This window comes from Manacus candei, unplaced genomic scaffold, assembly GCF_025592945.1.
Source record: "Manacus candei isolate 608988 ecotype Guabito, Panama unplaced genomic scaffold, ASM2559294v1 h1tg000005l, whole genome shotgun sequence".
Classification (NCBI taxonomy): Eukaryota; Metazoa; Chordata; class Aves; order Passeriformes; family Pipridae; genus Manacus; species Manacus candei.
The window spans coordinates 8,493,925-8,514,886 of record NW_026138053.1 but is presented as its reverse complement, the minus strand read 5'-3'; the positions used below and the strand labels follow the sequence as shown (position 1 = coordinate 8,514,886).

General features: G+C 45.9%; 1 protein-coding gene across 13 annotated transcripts in view; it reads right to left on the bottom strand.

The window, feature by feature from the left end:
- The window catches only part of NFIA (nuclear factor I A), a 251,913-nt gene that overhangs the window by 209,295 nt on the left and 21,656 nt on the right, over positions 1 to 20,962 (bottom strand). The gene's annotated exons all lie outside the window — the stretch shown is intronic.

The window sequence follows — 20,962 nt, the reverse complement described above, 5'->3', positions numbered from 1 at the left end:
AGAAGGCTCAAAGAGTTCTCAGCCAAGCCACCTGAGAGAAGAGACACCTGTGTTTCTGAATAACATTATATTCTCATATTATAATCATAAGTGGGGAGGGGAATTACCCAACAAATTCTTTTTCCTCATCCTTGTCTTCCATTCTCCACACACTGATCATCTTTACTCAAACCCATTCAAATCTGTGTTATTATTTTTGCTTCTCTCAATCATTGTTCCTCACTTCCACCTCCAACTCAGGGCTATTCCTCCAGTTTAGTATGTTCCCATTCGCACGGTGTCAGCAGAAACGGTTTCTTACTCTAGAAAAGCCGTTGCATATGCAATAAACAAATAGCCTTTGACATCCTGGTTAATTATATCAGTTAGCAACAATCTCACATGCATGAATGCTGTGCTAATGAAAACACTTTGGTATGCAAAGCAGGACTGATCAAGACATTGAAGTGTCCAAACCTGCAACTATAAGCAGCACAATCCATGAAATATAACAGGACTTCGTAGCTACATTTAGGAGGAGCATGGACGGATGGCAACATGGTAAGGCCAGACTCTACACAAGGCACAGTACGAGCCTTTGGTGCTGACCAGGTTGATTTCATTGAAAGGAAGTTAAGAAATTAAGGATATAATCCTGCAGTATTGGTGAGAATGATGACACGGATTTTGATTTGGGTATAGCCAGAGATGAAGGCATCTTATCAATATAGCATCTCTTTATCTTCTATGAAGCATTGGCTTAAGTGCCCTGTGAAGAGCAAGGACCAACCATGCCTCTCAAACTCCCCAAACCAAGTGCTCTCCTGAATCTCATTATCCATTCTCCCGCACTCCAACTGAGCTAGACACAAAGCAGGACCTCCATCCTGGGGACTACTTCTGCAGCCCTCTTACCTTCCCATCACAGTGGTCCACCTTCACCAAGGCTCCCAGCAGCCAAGCCTTCCCCACCACTATACCAGGACCACTCCAAAAAAGATCTTCTCGTGACAAACCACATTCCAACCTGCTCCAGAAGAGCAGCTGGGTGGCCAGGCTCCATCTTCCACCCCAGGAGCCAGCTCAGTGCCTCAGCCCCGGCGCACATGTGCTGCACAGATGGACACAGAGTGTGCACTGCTGTGGCAAGCCCTGTGTGTGCTCCCTGCACGCTCGCTGTGCAACCAATTTGTATGTTTACCACAGCCATTTGTCCAAGACTTCTGAATGTCTGCAGCCAAAAACATGGAGAAAGGGAAAAAAATGGAGGTGAAAAACCCCAGGAGGCATGTGGAAGGAAGGCGACACAAATGCGGTGACTGCCACCACCTTCTGCATTCACGTGGCCCTGAGCCCTTTTGCAGCTGGATGAGGATATGGGGACAATGCTGACTTCCCTGAATGTCTCCATCTCTTTGCCTAAATGAAACCCTTTTTTTTTTTAGCCTCTCCTCTTTCAGCTACCCAAGTTCGTTCCTCTAGCCCCTAGCATGGTCCATGCCTATCCAAATCAAAAAGCCATAGTCCTCAGAGACCAGGTCTCCTTCCATCCAGCAACACTACACAGAGCTAACCACAGCCTTAATGTACTGACAGTTAAACTGCTTTTATCTCTTTGCTTTTCCACAAAGTTCTCACACAATAATCCCCTGTCATATTTTTTACCAATAAAATATATGAATAGCTAATCTAGTGGCTAACTACAGTGATACGAGATCTTCTCTTGTAATGAGTTCCACAGTGAAATAACAGAATCCCTATGAAAGACAATCTTTTTATGGCTGTTAGGAAGACTGTCTCTATCCAGATGCTTACCATCAATTTGGTTTTGACTCCCTTATCCCTTTGTATGACAGAGAAAATGGACTATCCTTAAATCTAGGACACACACAAGATTACCAGTCATTTAACAACAGAAAACTTCCCCTACATTGTCTAGCCTAGAGACATCCAAGCACCAAAGCCTAGGAATGCTCTTCCCCACCTCGTTTTAGCCACAGATAAACCCCACGCACTGCAAAAGAGAAGTTTTTAATTAAAATTGGCACTTCTGAGCTTGCAGTTGGTGGCAGACACTTTCTCCAATCAATGACGTCATGTTGCACTGTGGCAGCATAAGAGTGCCATGGAGGCTATGAGCAAGCCTCTGTTGGGTTTTGGCACTGGCCTAGCAATCCTAAAAAGCTGCTTGGTGTTTACAAAGCAAGGCTGAGCTGTGCCCAGTGCCCTGACACGCTGGGCAGGGAGAGGGAGTGTGGATGCTCCAGGCCATGTGCTTGGGAAATGAGCAGCAGGCAGTGATTCCCACCACCAGCAGCACTGCCAACACCCGGGCAGCAAAATTTAAAAAGGATTTAAAAAGTGCCTAAAATTGCAAAAGGATTTTTAAAGTGCCAAAACCATTGCTTGTTGTGTATAAACTTCTTAATTTGCTGGATACTTCAGCTCCACTCATCTGCCCCCTTTCTCCTTCACCTTTCCCATTCCCTAATGGTTCCTGTAAAGCTGTGCATAAAAGGTTGTAGCCCAAAAAAACACAGCCATGGGTAGATCTTATGTTGTTGGAGATTTCCCAAGGACAGAGATGGCTGTGGGGCTTGGACAGGAGGACATGGTGTTGATGCTTAGGGCAGGACACTAAGGGGTCCCAAGGAAGGCAAATCTCAAAGGGCTGGGAGGGGACTAAAGAGGTCTTGGAGAGCTGAGCAAGGAGATCTAGATCACAGAAAGAAACTCCATCATAAAAAGCCCTGCACAGACTCCACCTTTGCCAGTGGGCTTCGGGAGATGAAGGCTGATTATGAGGACCCAGAGCAAGGCCAGCACCTTGAGGAGAGGTCACCCTCACAACGAGCCCAGCGCACATTTCTACTCATGATAAATCAACAGGGACAAGGGGAGCTCTGCAGCCTTGAGCAGTCCCAACCCAGGTGCAGGTGGATTTTCCTGTACAGAAAGTGTTTTTGAGGCTTTGCCAGTATTGCAAAACCATGGTACAAGCCGGGGGAGAAACTGAAATCCTGTTGGCCCTCAGCACGGTGCAGTGCTCACAGAGCTGAAGGAGGCTGTTGTGCCATTCCGTGTTTTGGGCCACATCTTCCCGAACCCCTTTTACATCAGACAGATGTTTCTGCTTATGGTTTCGTGGGCAACACAAGAACCTAAAGCACTTGGAAGGATGGTGGCTTATTACAGCAGGAACTTGGGTTCTCCAGAGGTAATTTACTGCAGGGAAGGACTTCCCGGCCGTGGCCAGACCAGAAGGACTTTTAAATTACTTTCTTTATGTTCCCTGCTCTGGGGACTGGACCGGTCATGCATCATTGCAACAGCTCTTCTGAGTCCCAGATTGCCAGGTCATCAGGCGAGGTGGTTGCAAATGCCATGCCACTATCTCAACAGGGGAACACTTAAGGAAAGTTCATCCTAATTAATTAAAATTGTGAATTTAAAGTGGATTAATTAAACTGCATTAAATCCCTGTGTAAACTCGTCACTCAGACTTTGAAGTGTCTTTATTAAATTGCTAAAGCAAAATTCAACTAAACCAAATTAAGGTTGTTTCATTTCTAAATGACAGTGTCCACACAAGGACGTAATGCAGTTTAGGTAATCCACTTTAAAAGTTATTTTACATCCATTTCAATTGTCCCCGTGTAGACAAGCCTGAGGAATCCCGTCGCTCATGAGCCTGTGTACAAATATGGGTAACAACAAGACCTTTTTGAGATTGCCTTTTTAGGAGATTATTTCCAAATATCCTCATGGGCAAGGGAGCAAAGAATTGATTGAGCAAAGAGGGACATTTTACAGGGCATGGAGTGACAGGGCAAGGAGGAATGGCTTTAAACTGAAAGAGGGCAGTTTGAATTAGATATTGGGAAGAAATTCTTCCCTGTAAGAGTGGTGAAGCCCTGGTACAGGTTGTCCAGAGATGCTGTGGCTGCCCCATCCCTGGAAGTGTCCAAGGCCAGGTTGGATGAGGCTTGGAGCAACCTGGTCTAGTGTCCCTGTTCATTGCAGGAAAGTGGAACAAGATGATTTTTGAGTTCCCTTACAACCAAAACCATTCTGTGATCCTATGATTTTCAGTGGGACCAGGGCAGGGAAGGACACCACTGTGGGCTCAAAGTACACAGTGGGACAAACATCCCTGGCTTATCCCTGAATTTGGGAAGATATGGATGAAATAGTGCAAATGAGGAAAATGGAGATGGCTGAGCACATTATCTGTAGTAGGTACAGTAGTTCACAAGTCATGATGACATTGCCACTGAGAGATGCAGAGACATTCCCTAATCCCACCAAAGCTGCCGAGTGGGATGGGGGAGCAGCCCTCGGACCCCTTCACCACCTGAGGCTGCATCCAAGGTCTCCTGGCAGCAAGGAGAGGACTATGGATGAATTTGACAAAGTTGATGGATTAGGGGCATCCATAGAACCCACTGTGATCGGCACAAGGGAGTCCATGGGACGGCAGCACTGAGGGTCTTCTCTCAGCCAGCAGATCCACAATTCCTCAGCTTTGCAGAGAAGAGCCATCAATGTGCAAAAATACATTTTGGAGAAGCTCAAAGAAAGCCCCAGGGGGCTCAGGTTTGGGAAGGGCCCCTCTGGGGGAGCTGCAGAAGACAAAGGGTTAAGGCAGCACTATGGTTTACAGTTTAGTAGCAGCAGCAGCACGGACCTTCGCAGGGAGGCTGGAGAGGCTGGAATAACTGCTGGCTGGAGCTGCAGCATGTCCAGAGGCAATGGCAATAAAACCAGAGTGGATTACATCCCTTTAGAAACCCTCCGGGAGGGGGGGGGGAAGAGAAAACAAGAGAATAAAAAAAAAAAAAGGGAATGCCAGAAAGCGCAAACCACAGATTCTGCTGTTGGCTGCTTTTTGATAAGCTCTGCTCCAAACACAATGCTAATGAGCGTAAGGGACATCCTCTGCATGGGGCGGCTGCTTGACCGCATTTTGTCTGCATGTGGCTGATTTCCTCACCCATTGCCAAGCCCCGTGGCATCGCTCCCTGCCGGGGCTTTTCCTTCGCCTCCTCGCCCCACCGCCCAGCCCTCCCGGCCGCCGATAGCTCACCCAACCTGCGTGAGTCAGCAGTAACCGAAGGAAAGGGCTGAGGGGGAATAAACACCGATGCCTGGAAACTTTCTCTCCCTAGCATTGCAGGGTCTCTGTGCGCTCCCCATGTGAGCTCTGGAGCAGGGATGGGCGGCTTCTGATCTTTCTTCATATTAACACCGTATGATTAGTTTGTTTTCCCGGTTGATCCCAAAGTCCACCCAGCTCCTGGTTTTAATTTACCCTTTGCCAAAGCCGTAGCTGCCCCCTTTTATACCGCCGGGCTCTTTACAAACCCATTGGTGATTGCTTTCCCAAGGCATCTCCTGGGTTGCATATAATTCCTCTAATTAAACGTAAAGGAGAGATGGTTTGGTGGAGCACCATTTCATCATTTCCCCTCTCACTTCACGCTGTGGACTTTAATGAGGACCTAAAACACCACCTTGACTTGGCTTTAGTTTCAGGCCAGATGAGCTTTGCTTGTTAAGATGGTCTTCGCTTGTCAGGAAAAATAGCTTTATTAAGGTCATGTAACATGGAGGGTTTGATTAAAGCTAATCAAGGAAGAAAACCAGACCAGAGCGGTGCGAATCAAACTTACTGTGACATGTTTAACATAACTTCACCTCCCCTATCTGTTAAAAGCAGACAGAAGTAAGATCAAGTTACCCAGAAGAATGCCTGAGCTGGGGGAGTGTGTATAGTAGCGTACAGCATTGTATAGCACTGTACACCCTATAGCACTGTACAATGCCATGTAGCACCGTACAACACTGTGTAGCACTGTATAACACTGCGGAGCACCATACAACACTGTGTAGCACTGTACAACCTTGTGTAGCACTGTACAACATCATGTAGCACCACACATTGTATAGCACCGTAACACATATTGTAGCACCATACATCCTCTAGTGCTGTACAATGTTGTAGAGCACCAGAGAGCATTGTGTAGCACTGCCAGTAATCACACAGCACCACTGTACAGCACTGCACAGCTCTGCACAGCACCATACAGCATTGTACAGTGCTGTACAAATATACAGCAGTGCTGTACAGCACCTTAGAGCACTATACAGCAATACACAGCACCGTACAGCACCATATAGAACTGTAAACCTCTGTGCAGTGCCACACAGCACCCTATAGCACCCTACAGCACAGCACTGTAAAGGATCATATAGCGCTGCACAGCACCATACAGCAGCATATAGCACCACACAACACTGTGCTGCGGCTGCAGCTGCAGCTCAACACACACGGGGCTTCCTGGGAGTGACCCGGCTAACTCCAGCACCGCCGCTCCGTTTCCAGTCCTTGGAAGCCAGGCTCTCTCGGCACAGGCCAATTGCCGCCCAGCAGCGCGGAGGCGGCCGGGCTGCCCTGGAATGCTCACCGAGCCATCATGCTAATCTGGAGGGGCTCTAAACCTAAATAATGGTGTATGGCTGAGAGGGTCACGCTCCCAAATGGCATAGGTGCCACAACGGGATGGAGAGAGATCCTGTCCCGCTTTCACTTCTGTTTTATCAAGGTGATGTGAGTTTTACAGAAAACGCAGTGGTGTTTTTCAAATCCAAAAGGTTGTCCCACCACTGAGATTCATTACAGAGGTGCCTCAGTTTTGGATTTATTGGATATATTTTTCCATATTTTCCTCTAAAGAGCCCACAGCTGGGATCTCGGTCTACTTCCTCCGTGCACACCAACCACAGGGCTCCTTGCTTTTACTTTTACTTTGGTTTTACTGTGGTGTCAACAAATGCAGATGGGGTTGTCTGAGGAAATCATTTGGGAGAGACAGGGAAAAAAATAATTATACAAAAATAGGCACTGGTTCACAATTTTGGAGAGCTTCTGAGAAACCTATGGCTCCAGTCAGCAGCCAGACACCATCAGCTGGGTCCTCCAGTCCCTTAAACTACAAAACATCCATGCTTTGGAAAACAGGGATGAACTCAAGCCCTCGGCACATGCAGAGTCTGAGGGATGTTGTCCCACCTTGTGAGGTCTGGGTTCTGCCAAAGTGTCCCACAGCTGCCAAAAGTAAAACTACCAACCCAACCACCTCCGGTTTTTGGTTTGCTCCTGAGCCGCTGGGTAGGAGGAAAACACCAACGGATGTCTGAGACACAGGCGGATTAAGCTGCAAGATACAAGCTCTCACAAGCAAAAGCAATTAAATCTGGACTTTTTGTGTTTGTGTTTTTTGGTTTTTGGTTTTTTTTAAGACAGAAGTTAGGAACTCGGCGCTATGGAAGGGGCTTTTTAAGGATAATTTTCTCCAGAGAAGTTCAGGAACTCCAAACATACACAGGGATATCCTGCTTAGGACAAGGCTCAGCATTAAAAAAACACAGTCTAAACAAAAACGTGGGACTACTCCCCTGCTCCAGCCCCGCCGCTCGGCGACGGATGGACAGGAAATTACCAGCAGTGGCATTGGGGGCTGCTGCCAAGAGGGAGCGCGGAAACAAAAGACCCTCTATTGTGTAGGAAAACCTGACATCCATCCCCTCTGCTATACTCTGAACTCCCATAAACCTTTCCTGTGAGATATGATTTGTGAGAGCTTTCCACTGTTACAGTGCCCTGTGTTGTCCCCCCTCCGGCGCATGCAAGCAGCATCTGCATTGACACCGAGTTTCATGCCACTGCCAGCCTTTAAAAGCCTGGATTTCTCTTGATTTCTTCTTCTCCTCTTCCTGCAGTCACCCCACAAACTGCTATTAAGAAAGTAAATGAGATATTTGCCCTGGCAAGAAGCAGCAGCAGCCCCATATTGCACAAAGGGCTCGATTTTCTCCATTATTCTTTTCACCTTCAGTACAAAATAAGGAGGTTTTTTTGGTAAAACAGTAATATTTTATATTTCTCTATTTCTTTTTGAAGCCATACACTGTAATTGACTAACGGGTCACTCTCAATTAATTATATTTAACAAGTAGAAGCTGCAGAGCAATGCTCCCTCCCCCAAATTATGTCCTTTGGTTATTTAAATAGGTGCAAGTAGAGGGATGGGAGAAGGAACAAGTCGGTAAAGTATCAGCTGTGGAAGTTTGTTGGGAACTTTCCAAAACCCTACATCTGCTTGGCAACAGCTCAGAAAGGGATATGGTTACTCTTTTAACAGTAACACAGCTTTCCCAGGCTACAATATATGAAAAACAGCTTACCACGGAGCAGGGAAGGGCCAAGAGAGAGCTGCAAAACCCCCCTTGGCCCCACCATGGGACCCCATCACCTCCCCAGAGCTAGTCAGGGACCAGTAAAAGTGCTGTCCTTGGATGTGGGAGTCCTCTCAAACTTCTTCCCAGCACCCCGAGGTGGGCTGTGCAGCCAGGAACAACTTGGGGCTGGAGAGGGGGTTCCTGCTCCAACTTTTTTGGGGGAGAAATACAGCATGGCTCTTGTCAGTGTAAGAATTTGCTCACCACAAACAACACATCTAAAGGCACTGTTTATAATTATAGCATTAATTGATCTCTCATTTATTTTTTTCCAGCAGCTAATTAGTGAGATAATATCTCGGGTGCTTTATGAGCATTAGAAGACTTTAGCTCGCATGGAGATACTTCTGCCGAGGAAAGCAGAGGTGGATAGAGCAGAGAGCAATTGCTTTGCAAAGAGAAATGATTTACCACAGTTGGGTGCATTTTTTATATTTTAATTAATATCGCTTTAGTCCAAAAAAAAAAAAACAAAACAAAACCCAACAAGCTCCTGCAGCCCGTTTTGCGTTACGGGGGCAGGGAGGCACTAGGAAGATTTAGTGCCTCTGCCGGGTCAGGAAAACACGGGAAAAAATCAGAAGTAAAAACAACAGCGCGAGAGAAAGGGGGAATGTTTGGCAGGGGATAAGACGCCTCTCCATGGCAAAGGGAGCAGGACACGGCTGTCCCGGCCCTCCCGCACCAGGAGGGAGTCTGCAGGGAGCATCCAGGCGCCCGTCCCCGAGGCCATGGGGCTCCGCACGCTGCCGTTGCTCCTCCGAAGCCCGGGATCTCTCCCGGAGCTGAGGGAGCACGCGTCTAGATGTAGTTTTACAACTAGGTGAAAGTTCCCGCAGCGGCGGACGCACGGCTGGCACTGCCTGGTGTGACCCATTTCTCAAATAATTACAGCCTGAGTCACAAACCTGTTAAGACCCAATTAACAAAAATGTTATGCATCAGTGATGCGTGTTTTGTCCAGAACTTTTAATTCCACAGTTTTTCCAAGTAAATTCTCTCTCTTTATTTTCTAGTCATTAAATCCCCTCCCCTGGGTGCGAGCGGTTGCCTTCCCATTGTGTTGCGAAAGGGTTAGCGGGCCAAGAAGTCAGAAGGAAAAGGGTGTCATTACTTCTTGCCACTTTGTGGTGGGGAAAAAAATTTGGGAAAAAAAAATTAAAAATAAACTCTTGCTGCTCCTGAAGCCATGATGAAGCCCTGGAGACACCCCAGGGAGGGTGAGGGGTCAGGCTGTGCTCAGCCGGGGGGCGATGGTGGGTAAGGGGCTGGCACTGCCCTGGCCTTTGCAGATGAGGGGAGGCAGTGGAGAGGATTTTATTTGGCAGATGGGTGCAGCTATTGAGCTTATGCAGTAGTGGGTTTTTGGCTGCCCGAGTGGGGAGCCTGTTGTTTACTGTTTATGGATTTGTCAGTTTTAATTATTGTGAAGTGCCCAGATGCTCTGGCGACCAGTGCCATAAGCATTTAGGGAGCAAATATATAACCAAATGCACTTGAAAACATCTCTGCTTCCTCCCCATCCCTCTCCTCCCCACCTCCCGGGACACCCCATGGCACTAAACACCGGCTCTCCTCGGCACACCATGGCCATGCAGGACCGCAGAGCACAGGATGCTCCCACCAATCCAGGGCTGTCCTGTGTCCTCCCACCTTGGAGCTCCAGCTCCATCGGTGCCATCCCTGCAGTGAACACAGGCTGCTGACACTGGGGGCCGCCTTCACCTCCCAGATCCGCGTTTAGCTGTTCCTACCCCACTGCAGGCCCCGGGCGTGCAAATCTGGAAGCAGATCTGCTTCCTTGCACCTTTTTTTTTTATACCGTCCATCTTTTTAAGGTTATTGGACTCTGTTTTATATAACGAGGTTACGTGCATGGCAAATAGCATAAATGCATCCCAGACGCGGCCGGTGAGGAACGCTCCCCCTGGTTACACATGGACTTTTCATCTGCGGTCATAGGGCTGTGAGTGGCCGTCTCCAAGAGCGCCGTAGCCTGCTCCTTCCTGACTCCATTGTAATCCATATTCCTCCTCCCTATGCGAAATGCTGCGCTAGATAAATTCCACTGTATTTCAGAAAGTTTTCCACAGCTCCCTAAGTGTTTCCATATGACACTGGGCTCTACAGGTAACTTGAGTTAAAGCCATTCCTTAAGCAAAACTCCCTGTAAAATTTTCCACTATCTCAGCAGTACTCTATGTGCTGTCATTAAAGCAGAGCACATATATTTCAGAGCAGGATTTGCCGAGATGTCGGATTGCTCGGTGAGCCCCAATTAAGTTTTTTATATATATTTTTTTTTACAAAAACCTCCTTGCTCAGGTTTTTCGCCTGTTCATTCACTGAGGTCCTTTTTAAGGGGGGAAGATGCAGCTTTCTGAGCTGTGCAGGGCGCAGGCTCGGGCTGGGAGCGGCGTGGATAATGCCAGCCTTGTTCCCGCTGCCTTTTCACTCTGTTCCCAATCCTCCTTTTTTCCACCCATTTCCCCAGAAACGGCAGCGAACCCTAAATTGCAACCACCTGCTCCATACATCATCCTCAGGCCTGGCAAGCCTGAAACGGCATTGATGCTTGGCATTCCTGTAGGGAATTGCTCCCCAAAATGCTCACCCCCACTCTCCAAGGACAGCAGCAAAACTGCTGCACGTGTAAAAGAGTTTAATTTGCACATAGGCTTGTGCCGAAAGAGTGGCTCCTGTTCTCCAGGAAGCCCTTAGCAGGGATGGAGAATCTCCAAAGCAAAGGCAAAATGCATGATTTTGGAGCAAAGATTCCTAAGGATGGAGTAAAAAGCCCGAGCTGTGCAAATAGGATCGTGGCGCCCTGTGCATGGAGCGACTGCATAACATCTGGCTGGATTCTGGCGAGAGAGGGAATCCAAGATGGCAGGAAAGATTGATGATTTTGTAACTTCTTCTGGTTTCAATGAACTTTTCTCTGGTTATAATCAAGGTTTTCAATGGCAGATTGGCTGCACGCTGGGCAGTGGTGAGCTGAGGTGGGGTGCTCTGTCTTTGGGAATGACAGAAGCACTCTGCCAGAAACCCGACTTGTAACTGTCCCGTGGAGCCTGTTACGCTCAAATAGCTGTTTTGCCACTGGTTTAATTAATAAGCCATATTATTGGTTAATTTTATACTGTCCTGAACTTTTGTCAAGGAAAAATTGGTTAATTTTACAGTGAATGGATCTGATGCAGCAGAAATAATGAATAAACAACTTTTTTAAAGGTATGGACTCACAGCTTTGCTTTGATTAAAGCCCCCATTTTTATTACACAAATAATCTCCGTTATTGATAGACTCCTTTACAGACAAAGAACCTTTCCTGTCTTCAAACTGCTTTTTAAAAAGCTATTAAACACCCTTTTCTCATCCCAGGGTTTTACACATGCAAATACACCCCTAAACTGTTTTAATTCTCCTTTTCCCCCTCATCTATCTCCCTGCTTTCCAGATGGACCACCAGCTTCCCAGCATTGCCAGCAACAGCTTGTGTATTGTTTGTTTAAAACAAAGATGACGCATTAAATATCATATAAGACGTGAGGAGAGGGGTTAAGGATGATACTCTGGAACTGAAATGCCGTGCTAAGCCAGTCCAGTAAGGCGTTCCAAAGGTTGGTATGTGCAGGATCCAGGATCTGGCCACCCTCTGCCTTTGGGGAAGGCGCTTCCCTCCCTGCCTTGAGGATCCGCTGCCTCCAGAGAGAGTTAAACTTGTGCGAACGCTCCCCAAATTATACAGGCTAACCAACAATTATGTCATTTCATTCAAACATTCATTCACCCGTCATGTGCCCAGATTAAACAGTAACACTTTGTTTGAAACATTCTGCTGAAATTAGCAGACCAGAGTTGCCTTCACCTATATTTAAGCACCCAGCCCCATGCCGATCGTAGCCTCGACTGAACTCGGACGGGTTTAGGCAAGTTTAGCACTTTTGTGTGAGTTAAAGCTGTGCTTTTGTATGCTGTACGTGTCTATGTGGTTATTAGATTTGTAGCAATAGCTCTATACAGATATATTCACAGGGATATGGAGCTATGAACATTTACATGAAAAATTAGGAATCCGGGAAGAATGTAAAAATCTGAAAAAAATTTTGAATTTAGGAGAGGTTTATGTTCACTTATAGCACTCCAAAAAAGTATTTTCAAACTGTGATAAGAGAAAACAATGCACAAGAGCTGAAGTTTGGTCAGTGGTTTTGGTGATGGACCAGAAAAAGCAAAATCTGTAGGGCTCCAATTTTTTACCATTTCCTTCTTTAAGGACAATGATTTGGGAGACAATATGGATTTTAATCATCATGTTTCGTTTGAAAGTAGAATAGTAGCCACCCCACCACCAGCCCTCTCCTGCATTCTTTTCCATAATCTCCCTTCCTTGGGACACCAGCACCCCTCACCGCCGGCACACGCTGCAGAAGGGTGCAGAGCTCCAGGATGCCCAAGGCTGGCATTAATGCTAAAATCTGCAGTGCTACCAACATCTCCAAGATGCCAGTTTGCTGCCATCAGCTTTGTGTGACAGGAGAGAATAGCAGGCAGATTGCGTATCTAATGAGCCACACATATTGAAAATCCACAGCAATCTCTGGAATACATGTGGATTTGTCTAAAACTTTAAAATATGGCCTGGATGGTGTCCTGACTGCCAAAACCACAATGAATTCACTGTTACTGTCACTAATCTCCATGTATGTTACATATGGTTGACATTTTTCTTTAACTCTCATATTTTTTGCATGTGTGCGTGTATAAATAGGGTAAGAGGGAGGCGAGGAGCAGGCAGACAAACAAACAACCGGCTGGAATGCATGATGTTCCCATTAAGCATTGGATAATTAGTCCAAAGTGTGTTATGCAAATCTGCAGAGCCCCAAACAGCACGTTTTTTGAGCATAGGTGAAGTCTAGGTCCATCCTGGGAACCCAGATGTGCCTTTCTGGTGTTATGTTAAAGCGTTCATCCCAAAGTTGGAAGGGCTGCTCCAAATCATGCTGAATCCAGCAGGCATTTCAGGGAACTTCACACACTTTGTGTATTTCTTCAGGTTACTGGTTTAGAATGTTTATAGAATCAGAGAACAGTTTGGATTGGAAGGACCTTAAGGACCATCTCATTCCAACCCCTTGCAATAGGTAGGGACACCTTCTACTACACCACTTTCTCCAAGCCCCATTCAACCTGGCCTTGAACACTTCCAGGGATGAGGCAGCCACAGCTTCCCTGGGCAACCTGTGCCAGGGCCTCACCACCCTCACGGTCAAGGATTTCTCCATGATCTCTAACCTACCCAGGTCCTTAGTCAATGTGAATTCATTTGCCTTTGTCCTGTCACTCCATGCCCCGGTCCAAAGTCTCTCTCCAGCTCTCTTTGAGCCCCTTTTGTAGTGGAAGGTGCTCTAAGGTCTCCCCAGAGCCTTCCCTTCTGGGAAGGCTGTACACTCCCAGCTCCCCTGGCCTGTCTCCGCAGCAGAGGGACTCCAGCCATTTAATACACACTTCATCTTAAAGGATTTAATATTCATATGATATATGTTGCCTTGACCACTCGATTGGAATATGAACCCTTGCAGAAGCAGGAATAAAGCCCCTTTTCTGAGCAATGCAATATTACAGGGCGTGCTGGCAGAAAAGTAGTATGTGAACTAAGAAATAATATTTCATACATTCCTTTTACTTTCTAGGCAAATTTATGCCAGATTTTATTCCACTACAGCATTACAAGCAGCACTGCTTATCTCTGTTTCAGTGCATTTCTACCAAACAGTAGGTCAGCTGAAAACTTTGTTTACTGCCTGAGGAGAAGCAAATAGTAGTCATGCATGGTTGGCAGGGGCTCACGGTGTGATATATTCACTGCTGTTATATGGCTCATCATATAATTTAAGTCTACTGTAAACAGTCTATTTATGATACACATCCCGTTTGGACATGTAAATTCCTTGGCTTGTGAGAACAGTATTACAGGGATGGGTATGTTCCTCCTACCATGTGGCACTCACTGTTGGTAAGTTTAATAATGAAGTGAACATGGTTCTAGCAGAGGAGAAGACCTCTCTTAGTTTTATTTGAAATAACAAAATCTCACACTAGGTATTTCTTTGATGGCTATGTCCCAGGAGATCCACTTGCTCCCCTGGCCTTTTTTTCAAGCCTGTTCCTAACAGGCTATTCTCTTTGGACAGCCTGTAGCAATTTCCTTTATAACCTCTCCGATGGTGCTGTGAGGAAAGGTACCCACAGCAAAAGAAGTGTCAGCAGCCCTACTGATACACGGAAAACAGCATGGCCAAGGGTTCTAGGGATGGGTGAGAAATTTTGCAGTCAAAAAAAGCAGTCAGTCTCACCCCACTGAGGTCCCCAGGACTGTCCCACTAGGGACAGTCCTTCTGGAGTCTCTCTTGCATCACATCATGCCCACGACTAGTTCAAACCCCTATGTTGGGAAAAACAAACCCTGACCACGGTTACCCTGATGAGGCCTGATGCTGCATACCAGCCCTCTCTTCCTAGTCCACCTGATAAACCATCCTTGGCTTTTATTTGCCTCCTTTCTATTTGCCATTCAGATTTTATAGAAGACACTCAAGCAGCCACACAGCACAGACCCAGGAGCAACCCCCTGTTTCTGTGCTGCACTAGATTTTGGACAAAGAGGCTGTAAGAACATGTGTCAAAGCCAATGATACTGGCCTTTATCACTGATTTTTTTTTTAACTTTTCAAGAGGTCTGGGTTGAATAAAGCCAACATTTCTCATAATAAGTCATGTGGTGACATTCTGTGCATGTGCCAGGGGAGAGTAAATCTCAGAGTACTTCTAAAACCGTCCAAAAGGGTTGGGTTCTACCACACACTCCTCAAAATTGTTCTTCTTTCACACCTTTAACAGACCTCCTTTCTAAAGGGATGCATCGGCAGCAAAAGGCATCGAGAATCTCTGGGTTTTTTGCAGGTGCTTGTGGATGCGTGGGAGGAACTGCTTTGGCCCTGTCAATCAGAGAAAGCACTGCCACGTCCATGACAACAAGGACAGCATTATCCTGGGCACAGCGTCCATCCAGGCAGATGGGCAACAGGAGAGAGAGTGTCACCCACTTTCATTTTTGAATATACCAGACAGTTTTATAGATTGCTACATTAAAATAAGTTCCTACATCGCTGTTACGTGGTCTGAGCTAGATTGGTAAATGCCTTCTGCAAGGCAAGAACGCCAGTAGTGGTGATAACATCAATATCCGTGCCGTGGCTGGGCTGGGCACGGCACAAATACACACTGTCTACACTCCGGAAGCTTTAAGATCTTAAGCAGACAAATAGAAAGAAGAAAAGAAACAGTGGCGCTCCCACTTGTGCTCCTGACAAACTGTGCTGTTGCAGAACCAGTTAAATAGTTTGCCCAAGGCCACAAAGAAAGGCTGTGGCGGAGTTGGAAGAGGACCCAACCTCTGCACATTTCCAGCCACGTGCACCAGTCCGGACGCTTTCTCCCTGCAAAGATTAACATATTCAATACTTCTCTGAGTACTTTTGAATAATTGTAACCACCACTTACTTTCATCTGAGTGGCTGTGAAAAGCTACATCATCCCTTGGTTTAATTTCTTTCCCCAAGAAGAATTGCATTTGAAAAGAGCACAAGCAAGTCTGAACTTGCTAATTACACCACAGTACCAGAACAGAAGAAAAATCATATAAAGGTATTTCTGATGTTATATGTGCTCATGTCAGTCAGGGCCTCTAAAGAGCCAGAAAAAATTGACTGCAACTTGTTCAAAGTAGACCTTACAAAAACACAGCTGGTCTTTGACAAGTTATAGGTATTTTGTGGTCATTTCATGACTACAGTAGTGGTTAAAATCTGTCACAGTGGAGGTGCAAGAAGAGCTGGTTTGCTCTTCACAGGATTGGGCTCCTCTTCAAGAGAGTGAGTGACGTGAAAAGCATGAGGGAGAGATGGCTGTAAGAGCCAGTTATGTTCCAAGGCTCAAAGACAACCCACAGTATTCATGAAATATCAGCAAAAAATTTATGGCAGGTATATGCATAATTTAAATCATTTAATGCCATGCAATTTATGCCAAATAACAAAGAAAAATATCGCATGATGCCACTTCTGATTAATGTGATCACACTTTACATTTCTTTGGAGCTTCTCCTAATGAAGGGCAAGCAGAAATTTCCCCTCGCTAACAACTTTCCAGCTCCAGCTTTACTTTCTAGTGCTTTCCCTTGTAGCACACATCATTCATTTTGCTGAGCAACTACATTCACTTCTATTAGGCAGCTATTAATTACTGGGCCCTAATGGCAAGGTGACAGTGCATTGCATCGCCACCAAGAAGTGCAGATCAGAAAGTTCATGAAGAACCAGGTTTTGAATAAAAATGAGGTTTTGTACCCTTATCTTGTCCTCCTTGAGTGAATTGTGTATGGGATAAAGGATGCCCATGCCCAAATGGCCAGAGCAGAGCTGAGAGGGAGGGTTTGTCCCTGGTCGTTCAGGATGGCTGAAGGAATTGCTCTCTGTGGTGCCTGACCTGCACAGCTGGATGAGTATTGCTGTTGACAGGCATCCCAGGGAGAAGGGGAATAAGAAACAAAGAGGCAGAGAAACCCGAAGGTCCTCTCGAAAGGAGGGAAGGAAGCAGAATATCCCCTTCTCATTGCATTTGGAAACAGATGTTCTCAATATCCCCAGCTCCGAAGGGTAGGAAGTGGTGAGCACAACTTGAGGAGCGTGGGTACTCTTGGCAAACAGTGCCAGTTTGGTTTTTTTTAACTTTCTGGAGCACTGAAATGAATAGTGGTTTTAGTGGCATTCGAATCTGTCCATGGCATCTTCCTATCTGCTTTTGAGATCTGCTTCCTCCCAGTGCCCTGGAGGAAGAGCACAGCTGAGGGAGGAGAGCACTGGTTTCACAACGCCTGAAACTCAAGAAAACCCGCACATCAAACTGAGACCTTCCACGTTTCCAGAGCAGATGCTACAGGCACCAACAGACTCGTGCACCACTATTCATCCCCTAAAAGCATTTCCCTCTTTAAAGGCATGTGGAGTCTGGTCTGCCATTGTCGTGCTGGGATTTATGTACGTCGCTCCCATTAGCGCTAATGGTAGTTAGATACATACAGCCATTCCTCTCACATTTTAGGAGGAGAACAGAGCCTTATGGGTGAAAAGTTTCCTATTAAGGATTCTTAATACAATGGAAACATTCTGTCTTTTTTAATTGTAATTTACTTCTAAGTGTAACCGCTCTGGGTTGGGAAAACCAGGATTCAGTCCAATTCAATTATGCAATTCTTGCCACCTGGTAAGCCTTGTTATTTTATAAAGAGTACTGTAGTAGAACTGGCAGATTCATTCATGTTCAGAGTGTGAGCACCGTACACTGTGTAATCACCAGCTCATAAAGAAGAGTGCTGTGCAAAAATCAACCACTCAATTATAACCCAATCTTTAAAAAGAATATGCAAAACCACAAGGCAAGATTCCTCTTTGGTTCAGCTGGTTTACAATTACAAGTTCACTGGCATCTTTGCTTTGCAAAGTTTTCCAGTATGGGTTCAACCTCAAGTTAAACACGAGCTCAACGCAGGACTCTGGCACGGTTCAATCGATCGGCACCTACTTGCAGACACCGGAGGATAATCTCCATCCAGAGGGCATTGGTGGGAGGGGATGCTAAATCACAGGCCTGCAGGAAGGGTTTTATTGGGCTAATGCATATTCACTCTGACTTCGCCAATGAAGCTACAACAAGATAATATAGGAAAGGAAAATATGGCCCCAGCAACTGGAAATGCTTTCATTAGCACAGGCACCTGACAGCCGATCAAAACCCTGCGACACCCTCTGTCCCCGCAGGCTAACGAGCTTCCCCACATCCCGTCCTGCTTAAACCCCTCAGCATCCCAGCAGTGACTGCCCATATCAATAGCAGAGGCACATAAAATGTATTTTTTTTACAGGAAACAGTTAATAGGTATAGAAAAGTAGCAACTGTCCAAGGGTAAAACTCCTCTTGTCTTCATCAGCTTCAGCCAAGCCCCGTCCACCCCCTCTGCCCGCAGCAGGCACTGACCAGGAGTCAGATGTTCAACAGAGATGGATCAGAGTGCAGGACCAGGACTCACCCACGAGCACTGGAAACTCCTCTAAACCAACGCCCCAAACCCATAATTGGAAGATTAGTTGTGTTTTTACTAAATAAACTATCAAAACTTTATTTTGCAGTTCTCTTTCACTGCATTTCTGCATTCCAAGCTCAGGGCCAAAGTTTGCAGAAGCCTTGGAAAGTTTGGAAACACTTGAATAACCCAGGTGGACTGGCCAGCTCTGTCACAGGGGAACAGAGAGTCTCTCGGCCCATCGTCACTACTGTCACCACTGTCACTTGGCCTCTTCACACCATTCCACAAGCCCTCCTTCCCAGGCTGAAAGCTTTCAGCACATCCTTGCTGAGTTCTTCTCCCCAGTCCCCATCCCAGACAGAGCAGACTCAGCCAAGGTTGGCTTATGTGTGCAGAAGAGAGGGATGAGGGGGACAGAGTTGGGGTTTACTAATTCCAGAAATACTCCAGGGACTCCTCACCTGACAGCTCTGCACCTCTGACAGCAACAGTGGGATGTTTTGAAATCTCACACCTTGTAAATAGGAGAAGCACAGCCCGATCATAAAAATGTAAAGTATTAATTAATAGTATAACTTCAGTTTGTATTCCAGCTCCGACATAATGAACCTGCCAATTTTGATTGCAAAGTGAAAACTCATCTCTTTATTTTGGACAAATAGGGTTAAGCTTCTTAAGCAATTCTTTGTTGTTTTGACTTCAACAATTTATGCAAATGAGATGTTAATTAGGGTAATTGTAACTTAAATTATGCTTGTGTAAACCTCTCCATTGGTAGGAAAGTGTGGGAATCCAGACAACTGGTATTTAAAGCAGCTGTACTAACTCACTTCTGAAAGCAAAGCATACCAAGATCACTTTCATGTCTTTACAATTTGTTTTTATGAGGTGATAACATTTTTACAAATACCATCATTTTTGCTTTTTTATATTGTAAGTGACAGTCTGACATTTTACAACTGGCTTATTGAAAACAAGAATTGAGCACTCTCGCTGTAACGGACATTAACTGCTCAATAGAGATTCACATGCTAATGAGGTGAGAGGGGCTCCAGAAAGTTTTGATAAATGCGACACACACTCTAACTAGCAGTGAATGTGAGTTGACAAAGAACATCTACACCAGGGTTCAATAAAATGTAACCCTTTAAATTAATCATACTGGCAGTATTTAATAGAATGCACAACAATCTCTTTTCTGATGGCTATAAAGCAGAAGAAATGCAAAGTCTCGACAAATGAAAGTTCCCACATTTCCCTCTTCACACTGCTACTTCCATTCGAGCTCCAACAATTGGTAAAAAAAGGTAGTTACTGTAAATAACAAAGTAGGAGGTTTAATTGTTTCCTTCTTTTAAAGCAGGATGCTTTTCTTCACATTTATTTGTCTGGATTCTATTGAGCAAATACCCCGACCCGAAAGATTGATCATAAAAAGCATCACCGGTTGCGCTCGGAAGGAAGTTTAAGGATACCGTCGGAAGGAAGTTTAAGGATACTGTACAGCAAAGAGAGGCTTAAATGACCAGCGTTCTGCTGGGCCTTTTTTCAGCCCAACTTGGCGATTTTTTTCCTTTCACTAAATATAGCTTGAAGGAAAATACGCCGCAGCAGTTAATCAGAAGCAGAAAGAGAAGTTCAGAGCCTTCATTCACACCGAACTCCCCAGACTTTGCTGAGATTTGCTCCAGTGAGAGGCAAAGCTGGAACTTTAGCGCCAGCATCACAGCAAGGGAGGTGGAAAATTTTTCATCCTGGTTGTCTTACAAGTTTATTTTCTTATTTTCCTGTCCTGTCAGTCCCAACCCGACCACACCAACCATTACACATAAGCTTGCGAGATCTCAGGAAATAAAATTATTGGAAGGCCAATCGCCTCCACACATTACACTAAGGCGTTATTTCTTCCTAAAGTGACAATCCTTAATACCCTTTTTGGGTTTAGCCCGTTTTAATCTTGGCAGGAAGTGTAAATCTGTGCGCTCAGCAGCATTGCAGCCTTCCTGGCTGTCAAAATTTTGCCTCCGCCAATGCTTGAGAGGTATTCTTGTCATTTCACTGGGGTAGGAGACTTCTCCGTCTGACATACAAGATCTCCCCAAGTAGTACAATATGCCAAAACGCCGGCACATGTACCCTGCTCACTGTTTTTCGTTTTGGTAACTCAGACTTGCTCTCTCAGCATCTGCTGGAGGGCTGGATGCAATACAAGGAGCCCGTCACAGGCAAAGAAAAGGAAAATATCCACGAATGAACCCAGAAAAAAATCCTCCACCCATCTCCCCGTCGCCTTCGGACTTCATGAGTTCGCTCCAGTACACGTTGAAGTGTTCAGCAGTGAGTGCTCAGCCCGCGATCCTGTCTATCTGAACACGTGGCCGTGCTCCCCAAGAGGTGTTGGGGGCTGCTCGGCTTCTCTCCGTGCAGAAATGGTGAGCCTGGAAAAACTAGCGAGCAGAGGAAGCCGTGCTGCAGCTCCGGAATGGCCATTTAGCCAAATTGCATACCTGTGCTGTGTCAGCTATATGGTAG